This window comes from Euprymna scolopes, chromosome 19 (genome assembly GCF_053919585.1).
Source record: "Euprymna scolopes isolate OS-2025 chromosome 19, ASM5391958v1, whole genome shotgun sequence".
Taxonomy (NCBI): Eukaryota; Metazoa; Mollusca; class Cephalopoda; order Sepiida; family Sepiolidae; genus Euprymna; species Euprymna scolopes.
Genome location: NC_136500.1, coordinates 60962700 through 60977242, shown reverse-complemented (window position 1 = coordinate 60977242; position 14543 = coordinate 60962700).

Below are 14543 nucleotides of genomic sequence, written 5' to 3'. Positions count from 1 at the left end.
TGGTTTTCATCTCCTCAATAGGGGTATGGATTCTGAATGTGTTTCGTGATCAGTGAACTTTAACACTCAGATTTTTATCTGTGTGATTATCTAAAACATGATATCTATCAAAACAATCTTTGAATGATTCCTGAACTGGTAAAGCCCAAATCAAGACAGTGCATCTAAGTGGGTTTATCATTAAATGGCAATAAAACAAGAACTGTTGCACATTTGTGAACGAAACAACCTGGACAAGTTTATTTGTACTAAAGATGGTTGGAATAGAGAAAGGGTTGTGAATTTTAGTAACAATTTCATGAGTGGCATTTGAGGAGGGGGGGGGGTCACCTTAGTGTAAGATTAAAAAACTTTGATATTTTATTCGAAATTTTCAAGATATGAAAAACTTTAAATTATCTTTTTAGTATGGTAACTTATTTTGTGGTATAAAATTTTAACATTGCTGTTTATATGCAGGTAGATTAGTTAAGCAAAAATGTTTTTCTTTTAATCTTAAAACTAAAATATATTCTTAAATATCTACTTTTATTTTTAACTTTTCAAAATGGAAATAAAGTTTAATTAAAGTTTTCTATTTACTTTTTCTCAAAATTTTTTTTATGCATTTCTTTGAAAAATTTTTGAATGAAAATATTAAAGAATTTAATTTTTTTTTTATTCAATTAAAAATTATATTTAACTCTTATGTATCAACATTTAAACAGAATTATCTTGCCACATTTTTCCTATCCATCTTATTTCTCCTCTTAAATTCATTTTTCCTCCTCTTTCTGTTTCCACCCATTCCTTTCTCTCTGCTTTCTTTCTTTCATGAATCTCACTATTTTCATTTCTACTTGATATTTATTTAAAAAAAAAAAAAAGAAAAAAGGAATTTATCCATTTCTCTCAATCTTTGTTGCCAAGGTAACAAAAAATGTTTTCAATCATTTTATTTTTTTTAACCCGATCCCACCCTCTGTGAAAAGTCCTTATATTTCAAAGGCACACAAAAATGTAAGTAAAAAAAAAAAAAAAAAAATTAAAAAAATGAAATAAGATATTAAACCATCTTTACTATTTTCTCTGAAATATCTTTTTTCCAAGTTGGACAGATTTTTAATCACCTCAGATAATTTGATTCGCTTAAAATTCGAAGACACGTCATAATCTCGTTTAAAATAAACAAAAGCAGAAATTGTTCTTTCTCCCTCTCAAAGATCGATTCTGTTCAAAGACATTCAGTTTGTTAATTCTCTAAGGAATAACAGAAAACAAATAGCTTCCATGCCCCCTCCCCAGGCGTTTGCCCAACCTTTGATTCAAGTGTGAATCGTTATTTTATTTTTGTTATTAGTGTATAACTCGTGTGTGTGTGTGTGTGTGTGTGTGTTGTATGACTGAAATGGAAAAATTGTTTGACAAAAATTTTGGAGGAATCCTAATTTTTTTTTTTACTCGCCACCATTTTAAAACAGCTGTTTATTGCATAAAACTAATATTATATATATATATATATATATATATATATATATATATATATATATATATATATAAACAAAGAACAGTAAGTTATAACAAGTTGAACATGTAAAATACTGAAAAAAAAATCATCTGGTCATGTTGAAATTTCATTATGGCTGATAAAAACAAATTGCAAAGGGAAATAATTCTGTTTATAATATCATACAAGGGAGATAATTTCTATCCTAACTTACATTTTATTATTTATTTTTTTTAGACTTAAAAAATGAACCCCCGTTTTATTGTCGTCAGGATTATCTCACATGTGGTATTGTATTGACAGAATTATATCGCTTTGAATTCCTGCACCAGTTCTTTATAGTTTGATATTAGAATTTGAACGTGATGGTGCATTATTATTATTATTATTATTATTTAAATATAAAAGTTTGGGCAATCATGAAGAAAGACCTAAGGGACGTAACTCTAGTTTTACTAAACATTCGAGTAAATGTAAGAAAAAAAAATGGAAAAATGATCTATTATATTTACTTTTTGTATTACATTAAATAAGGTAAGTTGTTCAGAATAGTTTTATTTTTTATTTTTACAATTTTATTTACATTTACTTGTGTTCTTGGTAAAAGTAGAATTACGCCCCTTAGACGAACAGGTTATTTTTTTAAATGATTGCTAAAGTTATATTATAAATTTGAAAATATGGTGGAGCTGCATAACTTTAAAGGATTCTCCTAAAATTAATGTTAAGCAAAATATCATTGAGTCACAATTAAAAACTGTTTCAAAATCTTTATTTGAAAAAAGAGTTTGTAACTTTCTGTTGTTGAAAAACCCCAACTTTCCAAATGAGCAGAATCATCAGGCTAATAATCGCTTTTATTTGGAAGGATGTAAAATGTTATATTTCATGTCCTCCCAAATCCCAAATGAAAACGCAGGATAAAACTAAAAGCTAGTATTATCCTGATTATTCTGCTTATTTGGAAAGTTAAAATTTTTCAAAAGCAAAAACTTTCAAATATTTAATTTAAAAATGAATTAAATGGTTTGCTTTTAATTCTGCAAAATCCCAAAACAAAAAAAAAATAAATTTCCAACATTTTGACCATTAATTTTAGGGACATTTTGTTCCTTTCTTTAATAATCTAAATAATATTTTTTTAACGTTAAATGAGAAAGATCTATATCTGTCAAATCTAAAGAAACGTTTAAAATATAATATTGCAAAACCAATGTGAACAAAAAATTAGATGAATTCGTTTCTTATTTTGATTAAAAGCAAAGAAAGTAAAACAAAATATAACAAAAATAAAAACAATCTACTTAAACAAATTCTTAACCAAAAAATGCCAAAAAAATCTGTCATTTAGTTATCTCCCTTGTTATTCTCCCTGCTTTAATATATATATATATATATATATATAACTTACATTACAAAATTATTTAAAAAGTGTCAGTATAAAAAGCTCGTTTCCAATTCGTCCTATTGATAGGCAAAAAATGACTCAGTAAAAACAAATGATGTGCCTAAACAATTTGTTCGACTTTTTAAAAAATAATTTCCATCCATGCAAAAACTGTACACAGAAAGGGCTGAATATCCTTTCAGATAGAGCTTTATAACAATAATAAATAATTAAAAGAGCTTATCTTAAGACTTTACTGAAGTTTCAGGGATTATCCAATCACCAAAAGTGGATTAATAAACTCCTGAATATTTTTTTTATAAACATTTGTATTTAAATGTCTAGAAAAACGGTTCCAGAATTTATTAACATACTTCTGATGATTGGATGATCAATAAAACTGCAGTAAAGATAAATCACATTTATTATTGTTTATATACAATGTGTGTATTAGTTAGGGACATCATTTCATCCTAGATGGCCTCCCAAATTTCCACAGACATTGAGAGTGGATATGGTAGTCTTGTGACCTTTTTGGCTTGTCCACCCACCCTATCTAAACAAATGTAGAGAAATTATATCCTTGAACAGTTTCACAAGTTATTTTCCTAATAAAGAAAAAAAAGAAACTTTCCTAAAAATGATGGGCAAATGGAAAATCATATTTGACGAAAAGACATTTGATCGTTTGCAGACATGGATATTTGCTATGACCACTGCCGCATTGACTGGACATTGTCTTCATGAATGACAATGACGTCGTCACTTGTGTTGTTTGTTTGTTTGTTGTTATACTGAACCTCACCAATCAAGACAAAAGAAAAGAAACAAACACTGGACTTTAAAAGTGGGGGAAGAAATTGGAAAAAAAAAAAAAAAAAAAAAAAAACTTTATTAGAATTTGTCAATTGCCGAGTTGTATACATTCCTTGGTTAGTGCCATGGAGATAGAGCAGCAAGCGACGATGCTATTAATGATACAGACGTTCTTCGATGACTTTCTACATTTTTATAGAAGTATCCACTTGGTTGACCTTTTAAGCCACTCCACACACGCCAGTTCTCGATTTCTTTCATGTATTATATATTTTTTTTTTTTAAATAATCCCTTGCTTTTCTGTAAAATTAAAATCATGTATTTTTTTTATTTATTTAAAAGCGTTCATTTAATTTGAAACGCTTGCCGTGCTGAACGCTTAAGTTAACACCACAACCAAAATGGCTCACACGAAGCTGTCACTTTTGAGTCAATTATCTCTCAAAAGTTGAAAATACATGAAACTGCAGATAGAAATAAAAACATAAATAAATAATAATTATCTAATTGATAAGCTTTGTAGAAAAATAGAATTACCATTTGCTGAGTAACAGACAAATCCGTGATCAGTTTGCAATTTAATTGATTTATTATTAGAATTCATATATTTCACAATGTATTAAAAAAATCAATATCGACAAAAAACAATACTTTTCAAGGTGAAAAATATTGCTTTTGTCGATTGTAATTTTTAAAAATATATTGATAAAAATATGAATCCATATATCCTCTCTTCAACTATGGATTAAATATTAAGGTTAGACTGAAGTTAGCCTTCAGGGTGCAACTAATTTAGGAGAAGGAAAATTCCAAAATAGCACTAGTCTCCTGCTTATTTTGGTATTGTTTCCAGTTGTCCTAAACTCAGTTGTCCTACACAGGTGGTTCAGAAAAATCAAGTTGGAGATTGCACAAACTTTGCTTCATTATATAGACCATCGACCAGACAAATACTCTTAAATGGGGTATTAATCGTCTCTTAAGAATGCCTTTTGGACATGTTTTACTCTAGACAACAAATCAAAAAAGTGATAAATGAAAGAATATGTAAAACCAAAGGCAAGATAAGTTATTCTTCTACCTACCTGGATAAGATTTTTTGTGTTTTAATTTATTTAAAAACGTTCATTTAATTTGAAACGCATGCAGTGCTGAACGCTTAAGTTAATATTACAACCAAGATGACTCACATGAAGCTGTCACTTTTGAATCTTGATCTCTCAAAAGTCGAAAATAAATAAAAATGCTGATAGAAATCAAAAATATATCACTGCAATATTTATTTGTTATATATTTGTTTCTTTAATACTTTTTCAGCTTGTTGTCTATGGTAAAACATACCCAGTCTTTTTTTATGGAGAAAGTTCTGTGAACATAAAAGTGATGATGGGGTGCATGATTAGCATAATGGATACAGTTGTAGATTATGGGATCAGCTATGCCAAATTCAATTCCTATTGGAAATGTTTAAATACAATAGCACCATTGGGATTGCCAACTGTGACAGATAAAAATAGCAATCATGTATTGTGTGAAATCTGAGATGCAGAATAAAATGAATTTGCCAGGTTATTATTATATTAAAAAAAAAGAAGCTATTGTATGCATAAGCTTAGAAAGCTTTGCAGAAAAATAGAATTATCATTCGTTGAGTAACAGTCGAATCCGTGATCAGTTGTTTGCAATGTAATTGATTTACCATTCAAATTCATGTGTTTCACAATCAACATTGAAACGACAAAAACAATATTATTCAAGATGAAAAAATATTGTTTTTGTCAATCGTAATTTTTAAAAATACTGAAATGATGTTACATTATTTTATTTCTAATTGCATTTTTTTTTAATTAACAAAAGGTCTTTATTAATATAAAATTTCCAGATGTCTTTTTTTTTTTCAGAACCTTTCTATGTTGATACTGAATTAATATATAATTTTAGGTCTAAATTTCAATTCTAACTGCTAAAACTTTGTGTACAACATAGCAGCTTATCACATGGGGAACCACGTGAAGATTGCCAACATCCTAAGTAAAAGTGTTTTTGTTTTTTTCTGCAACAAACTGGATTTGAATATATGACACCTACGTTGTCAGTGTCATTAATCACTGAACTGCCGTCACCTCCCAATATAGTAGATAAATATTTGAAACTTAAAACAAATGATGTCACTGTTTGTGATATTTGCTGTGGATTGTAGTAGAAGAGTTTAAGCTGCTTCTCTCGCTCCCTTTATAGCAAAATGCATGTTGGTGGCAAAGTAGTAGACTATGTAATATATACATGTTACCAATGCCTCTGTCCAGTCTAAAGAGACAATAGGCACATCTGTAAGGATAGCTGCATGTGTAAATTGTGAGGTAAGGGTTGTGCAATCTCGAACCACACCTCTCCTGACTCAGCACTGCTTGGATTTAGTGGTAAGGAGAGGCCTAGATAAGTGGAGAGCACATACACCACCTGAAATTCCCGAATGATTACCCATTTTGCTACTGACTAAGTTCAACATTGCTTAACTTCGGTGATCTGATGGAAACTGGTGTGTCAATGTGATTACGCCACAGCAAGTATATAAAGACATTTTTGCAATCAGTTTTTTTATTTTTTTGTTTCTCTCTGCTCATAATATAAGTTTCTTTCAGCATGCCTCCATAAATAGGAAAGATCCTTTGAAAACATGTCCGTGTCATCTCTCAGACAGAATCAAAGGGAGAAAGCATCTAGACTTTCCTTTTTTGTCATCTCTTTTTTGATGAACAACTACTGTTGGTTTCATTATATTACACATACAGATGGATGACTAATGAAATAAAGTTTTTGTTAAATCTTTATTCTAAAAGCATTACTGACTAATTACTAAATATATATATATACACAATTGAATACTCCTGATTTTTTTTTTCTATCTTTTGAAATAAACTTTTTTTTTTTTTTTTTTTTTTAAAGAAATTAGTTAAACACTGTTTAAAAATGATTTCATGGAGTTCGGTGAAGGAGTACATCATAGGCACCATTCTTTTCACTATTATTTTTTTTTTATACTTGGAAAAATATTAAAGAAATGTTATTGTCATTATTATATACAAAGTTTAATACGACACTATGCAACATCAAATTAATTTTAAATTAATGATTTAATCAGTAACTATAAAATTTATTGATGGATTTCTGTGCATCGATATAATGATTGTTTATTTTATTTAGTAATACATCAACCTTGTGGACAAACTTTTGTAAGTCCTTACCTTTTCTATATATAGTAGTGTGCAAGTGAATGCAACGGATTTAACACAGGTTTTCTGTAATCCGAGCCAATAACTGTTAAAACATTTACATTTTCAGCATCGATGTGCGAGAGTGTCATCGGTACGTTGTCGTTTGTTGCTTCAGCAGAAAACTTAAATGATTAATCTTTACAAAGCGGCAATGTTCTTGATACTATTACTACAACAACCAACGTTTTTTTGTTTTTCCACCATCATTGCAATCCCAGTGACTCTAAACACAAATAACAAAGTACATATCGAGGTAATATTGACATTAATCACTTGCCTAACACATGTATTTTTTTTGTCTCTTTTTTTTTTTTTTTTTTAAATAACTATTTTGTATCCCCACCCCAAGACTTTTTGAGTTTCCTGTGAATTTTTCCTTGTTTATGATTATTATGTACAATCTAATAAACAGAAAAACATTCCAATTATTGTAAAAATTTAAAATTCTTTGCTAACATTTTCTCGTAAGAGTTGTCTCCCCATTGCGTTTAACTTCTACACATTTTGACTGTATTCTGAGACACTTTAAAAAAAAAAAAATGCTAGGAGTCTTGTTAAAGCTGCCTTAGTTAGCCAATCCTAGTGTCATGAGAGATATATATTAATTAGAAGAGATATTTACATATAAACCTTCTAAAAGTAATTTACAAGTATTTGAATGAGTATTTAATCATAGTTTTTACAAATTTAATTTGTCGCCCACTCATGTATGTTAGGTTTTGCGTTGTGCTGCTGCTCAGTACCGATTATGAAAAAAAAATTGTATAAAAACTTAGTTTTTCAAGTTTAGACAATTTATTTTTTATTGTTTTATTGAATATTTGTTTACTGTCATGCAATTGTTTTAATTTTATAAACATTATTATGAATTTCTGATCATGTGAGTTTATTTTTATAGCATAAAACTTTAAAGAATTTTTGTTAAATATAATAATAATATAATCCAATCTTATGCCATTTTATTTATAGTCCAAGCTTTTGGACACTTTTTTTCTCAAAGATTCTCGATTAAATTTAAATAACATCAATAATTAAAAAGGATACTGATGATGATTTCAAATATCAGTTCATTTTGAATGTGCTACGGATAAAGTATGAGATCAAGGGAAGTAACTCTGGACGAATTAATCGAAAAAGCTTTACTTGGAGGGAAAAAATGAAACTGTGGCGAAGTGAATTCTTACAGGTAAAAAGAATTTAACTAAAAATGTTTTTCTTTCTAATTATAAAAAAATGTCATTAAATCGAGTTTTTAAAATAGCTTTGTTGTATATTGTGTACTAAAATGGGGGGGGGGGTGAGAAAAAAAAATCAGAAAGAAAGTCAAAGAAAATTCCAAATCAAATTGTTTCCCTGTGAGATTTTATTTCCTCACCCGAGCAGAATCCTTGTGTTAAAAAAGACAGCAGACGATAATCAATAAAACAAAAATGTTCTCAGTTTCATTCAGAGCAGGTGCGAGATAAAGGAATGAAGTTGTAAGTGGCGAAGGTTTGTGGTTCTAGATGATATTACATTTCTGAGATTAATCGATGTCTATATCTCTCTGTATAAAATCCATATATACAGAAACGATGCATAATCTATTTCGATGTGTAGTTGTAAATTTAAATATTGAATTGAGTGACTTTTCGTGACTGCAAAGGGGAACTAACTCTTGCTGACTCGTGTTTTTGTGGCGTTTCTCATGGTCTCGTGCCAAACTCAATAAAAGTTTCAAAATTATCTTCAAACGTTTTTCTCTTAATCATTTTATTTTTTTTTAATCCTATTTTGATTTACGTTTTTTTTTTTGTCTTATTTTTAATATTTTGTGATAAAAAAGAAAAAAAAATGAAACAATTTTATTTCTGTTTGTTTTTAATGATCTTTTATTATCAATTTCATGTTCTTTTAATTTTCCTTTAAAGATCTTAAAATATGTCGCTTGCCACTATCTCAAAACAACTTTTAGTGCAAACCCAGAATTCCAACTAATAAAAAAACAAATACAGAAAAATATTTATGATGTACGTACCTGTAACAATGAAAATGCCATATTGCAAAAAAAAAAAACAAAAAAAACCCCACATACATTGATCAACTAGTTTTTTTGTTTTTTTTAAATAATTGTTTCACGAGTTTAAGCAATTCATAGTATATTGTAGGCATTATAAGGTTTATTTTAAGATCTTGGTAGTTCGAATTCAGTTGTCTTTTAATTAAACATGGCGGATCAAGCCACAATGACTCACTTCACTTCCTCATAAGATTTGACTTACTTAAATTGATCAAGTAGTTATTTTTAAAGTGATTTTTGGAATATGACATTTTTGTTTAGTGATGGGGCATGGGGTTCAAAGATTTTTCTGTATTTTTTCTTTTTATTTAGTTGAATTTGCGATAACAATCAAACTTATTGTATGAAACCATTTTTAATACATACTTATGACAATTTGAATCTAAAACAGTGAAAGAAAAAAAAAAATTTTTTTTTTTTTTTTTTCAATATAACTTGGTTGAATAATGGTGCAAGATAAAATGCGTTAAGAACATTGACCATATTAATAAAGTCATGACGAAATATTTCCATTATTACTGATTCACAAATCGACATAGCAAGGATTATCGAGTAAATTCAGCTTAAAAAAAAAAAAAAAAAAAAAAAAAAAAAAAAAATTATTTTTCAGTCCAAATAATTTTCAATTTAATAAAAATGCTAACTAAATTCTAAATATTACACCACCACCCATATTTTGTGCAACTGTCAAAAAACAAAACTGATCATCACTAAATTTTTAAAAGAAATGTTAGCTACCAGCAGAAACTTTAAAAGTTAAATAAAAAAAAAAATGGCTTTTCTTTCTGATATTGCATTAATAAAGAATATTATTTATTTCTACTGGAACTGTGGAAAATCCACACTTGATTTCTTCATCTACCTGTATAATTTACTGTTAATAATAATAATGTCAGGGTTAATAGTTTGCCTAAAAGTATCAGTTATCTCCCTTTAATTATTTTAGCCAACATCAGAAGAATGACATGCTGCCTAAAAGTTAAGAATCATTCCACTTATTCAGAATGAGGTTCTCGTGTTCTGGCGGGTCTTTCAAAGCCATCAGATGTGGTCTATTTTTGCATGGTTTACACAAATCCTGATACCGTATTTATTAGGTGCCTCTTCTAATAGCAGTTGCCTAGACTCCCAGAACATAAGTAATATTTAATTATACATGGTTCACGCAGATATTTTACCCCAGTGACCTCAACAACATGGTATCAACTATATTGGGACGATAATGTATTATTTCGTTAATAGTAATATGTGTTGTTCTTTCCTTTATTATAATGTGTAGCCCATTTCATGTTCCCATAAACCTCCTTTTAGGTTTGTCCTTGAATGAATGTGTTTGTATGTAAATCCAAGTCTTTTTTCATTGTTGTGCTTTCCTCTGATGTCCATAAGTTATTTTCCTTTTAGTATGAAGTAGCATGGAACAAATTTTTGACCAGCTGTTTCGGTTTGCATTGGTTTCTCCAGTTTCTGGAATCATGTACTCACAGGAGGAACAACTACATGAAGGTTGCTAACATCCATAATGAAAGTGGTTCTATGAAACCAACAAGACACACACACACTCAGTTTCTAGCCACTTCACCACTGCCAAGCAGTATGATTGGAGCTTTTCTCTTTCTATCTAAATACTAGCTGACAATCTGGCATTGCCCGGTCATACAATACGCTTAAACATGATAGTTTGATTTATGCTGATTGCATATATATTATAGAATACTCTCTTGAGTATTATGTATTACGAGAGAATAATCTGCCTGGTGAACTAATTCACAAAAACTAAAAACTAAAACAATGATGATATAATGTCATTCATCAAATTCTGTCTGTTTATTTACGATATCACGTCAGCTAATATTTTGGCTTGATAATGAATGCCCTGGAAAAGTCACTTCTGATTAATCTTTAGTTTTAAAATATGCAAACGAAGAAATGATTTTAAATGGTACCTCTTTTATCGTAAATTGAAATCACTAATAAGAAAAAATTAAAATAAAATGGTGAGGTACACCCGGGTTTGAGCAGGAGATCATTCTGTCTGTAGTTGAATGCTCTACCGCTAAGCTATTTCTCCAGATTATAATAAATGGGTTTTTTTTAAGAAATGATTTGCTGAAATGTTATCTTGGCCGGTGTAACGTAAAATATTACCCTGTAAAAATTATTTTTTTATATTTTTTTTATCTAAAAGAAAGAAAAGCTATTTTTAAGATTTAATTTTTTTCGATTTTCTATTCTTATAGGATGAATTTCTATACAAAACATCTAAGAATACTACCAGATATATAAATTAGCTTTGTGTGAAACTTGCAAAAGATAGCCTCAGCTGTTTCGGAACTCATGAGGAAGGGACACATACACACACAAAGTGATTTTTGTATAACAGTAGAGATAGACATTTACATATAACTTTCTGTTCCATGAATTAATCTAAACATCTTTACTTTTGTAGTTTTGATCATTTCATGCTTTTTTTTTTTTATTTATTTTTGCAAGTTGATGCAATATATATATATATATATATATATACACACACACGAGCAAACAGTTAATAAAACATGTTAAAAAACACTTTGAAATAAGTTAAAAACATTTAATCTGAAAAGGAAACACTAGATAAGTGGATAGTCCTTAATCCACGGAGTTTCAAAGAAATACTTTCCTTCTCATCAGAGGGTAGGAATTAGCAAAATGCGGGATCGGATTTTGCATGCAAAAGTATTTGATGAAACAACAAGTAAGTCAAAGATCTTACTTGAAAACAAAAAAAGTGAAGCAGATGGAATATGGTGAAGAAAAAGGTGATTACACGTGAATGCGTTGGTAAAATCCAAAAGTATAACTTCAAGAAAGTTAATTTGTGCAAATGGAATTTCAATTAACTTTCTTGAAGTTATACTTTTGGATATTACCGTCACTGGATTATTTATCTTCCACCAGACTATCCATTCATGTGTAATCACCTTTTTATTCACCATATTCCCTCTGCTTCACTTTTTTTGTTTTCAAGTAAGATCTTTGACTTACTTGTTTCATCAAATACTTTTGCATGCAAAATCCCGCATTTTGCTAATTCCTACCCTCTGATGAGAAGGAAAGTATTTCTTTGAAACTCCGTGGATTAAGGACTATCCACTTATCTAGTGTTTCCTTTTCAGATTAAATATGTTTTTAACTCATTTCAAAGTGTTTTTTAACATGTTTTATTAACTGTTTGCTCGTATTATAAGCTCTATTTCCTATTTGGTTTTATCGAGCTTTTACATCTGGTTGAGATAACTTTATAAATATTAATTATTTAATATTTATAATATACTTTAATTTTACCATCTTGGATCATTTTGGTAAATTTAATTGTAATTTTTATTTTATATATATATATATATATATATATATATATATATATATATATATATAATAGCAGGTCGCTCAGCCTTAAGATACACCTAAATAGATTTTAATTCATGCAGATTTTGTATTTACTATTATAGGGACAATTCTCTATCAATTATTATATTGTACCTAATATACAGTAGTGAGATCAAAACTAAAATTATTTGACTTGGGTGCCATCAGCTAGAATCGAAACTAAAACATACAACTCTCTACCCTCACTCCTTAGTCTCTGAGCCATGCCCATACATGTGTGTAGCTCATTTCTTTGAGTAATTAAAGTGGTTTAAAATTGGTGGATCATATTTTGAAAATGCTTGAGAGAATAATTGAGCAGGAAATATGGAGTCAGATAAGCATAATTTGGTTTTATGCCTAGGCAAAGTATCAATGCTAAGAGATGTCCGACAAGCTTTGTATAACCTAGAACCAAACAAGTGGTTGGTGAAAGTTGTTCACAGAAATGCTTAAAGTTGTATTAGAATTAACAGCACATTTAGTGACAGTTTTGAGGTTAGAGTACGTCATAAATACATATGGCTTTTGTCGTTGAAGCATTATCCCATGACTTTCACATGGGCTTTCCAGAAGAGGTGCTTTATGCTAGTAATTTCGTACTTGCCTGTGAAATAATGGAAGGTTAAAACTTGGAGGAATGTTGTTGAAAGTAAAGCAAGAGTCACCCGCAAAAGAAAGTTGTCCTGCTCAGTTTATGACAAGAAAGTAGAGTCACTAAATTTTTTCTGATATGTGTAAGGAAGCATTGGGTGCACAAAAAGTGCAGTGAAATGTCAGGTTCAGAAATAATAGTCAATTTGTGCAAAAGACAATGGAGATGAAGGAGAATTCGGATTATGTCAGAAATATTAAAAATCTTGTTATATTTGAAAATAAGATGACAATGCAGGAAAAATTAAAGATAGTTTTAAATGAATTTTTGGTTAATTTCCAGAATGAGCTCCTCTCTTAAGAATCAGTCATAACAAAATGTTTGAATCATCCAATAGGCTCCAGTCTGTTAATTATATAGGTAAGAATTTGTGGGTCGAAAGGAATAAAAGTATAAATTTGTTTAGAATTAATACCATTATTTTTAGGATTTTCAAATGGCAGTGAGATTATATAAATAAATGACAAAAAGTCTATATTCTAAGATGTTGTCCATCTTACTGTTTATTTCTTTCAGCTTGTTAAAATGCTAAATTTTTTAAAGCCCCCACTTTTTTTTTTTTAAATTACATTTTCACCCCAAACATTGATACATTGCGATTTTGATGCAGGGGACTACTATCAGAGACCTAAGTTGCAGGGGTACTATGTAGGGAGTTGAGCAGAGTTTGTTTCATAGTGCAGAAACATAAGTATTATGTCAATTTTTGAATATTTTCCGCCCTGACTCATCACAAGAATAAGAACTCAACTTTAAAAGAAAATAAAAAGAATAATAAAGCACTTTATCTGTGTGAGTTTGTAAATTAGTAATTAAATAAAATTTCACTAAAAAATTAATAAATAAAATCCTTTATTGCATACGTCTTAGCATAAAATAATTGTTGATTTTGTGGAAAAGGAAATCCAATCACTTTAGGACCAGTTTTATGAATCCTCCATCAATTTCTTTGAGAATTGAAACAGAAAATAAAATCCTTTGTAATAGTCAGTACTGCGAGTCCGTAACCTTATGACTTCACCTGTGATGTTAGCAGGTCATATCATTTTTAGTGACACGGACTGCTATTTAAGAAAGCCACACTTCACCTCTCTATTAAGGTAAAAAAAAAAAAAATTAAAATAGAAAATCGAACAACCAACTGAGAGGATTTTTCACTCACCTTCTATAGATGGACATATAACAACTACCAAGTGGACTTTTGAATCACTTCTTATATCACCAGGCAATCTGCATTTTGCTTTCTTTCCTACCCCAAGAAAAAAAAAAAAAATTTGGAGGAATTGTTTTTTCAACTCACATAAAAGACTATCAACAACTCTTACATTAGCAGGCTTCAATCATTTTTTTTTCTTAGATCAATAAGAATGATGTCCTTACACAATTTTACATAAACAAAACATAAAAACCCGACCGACTCTAACCTGCTCCAATCTCCAAAAACTCCCTCAAAACTGTG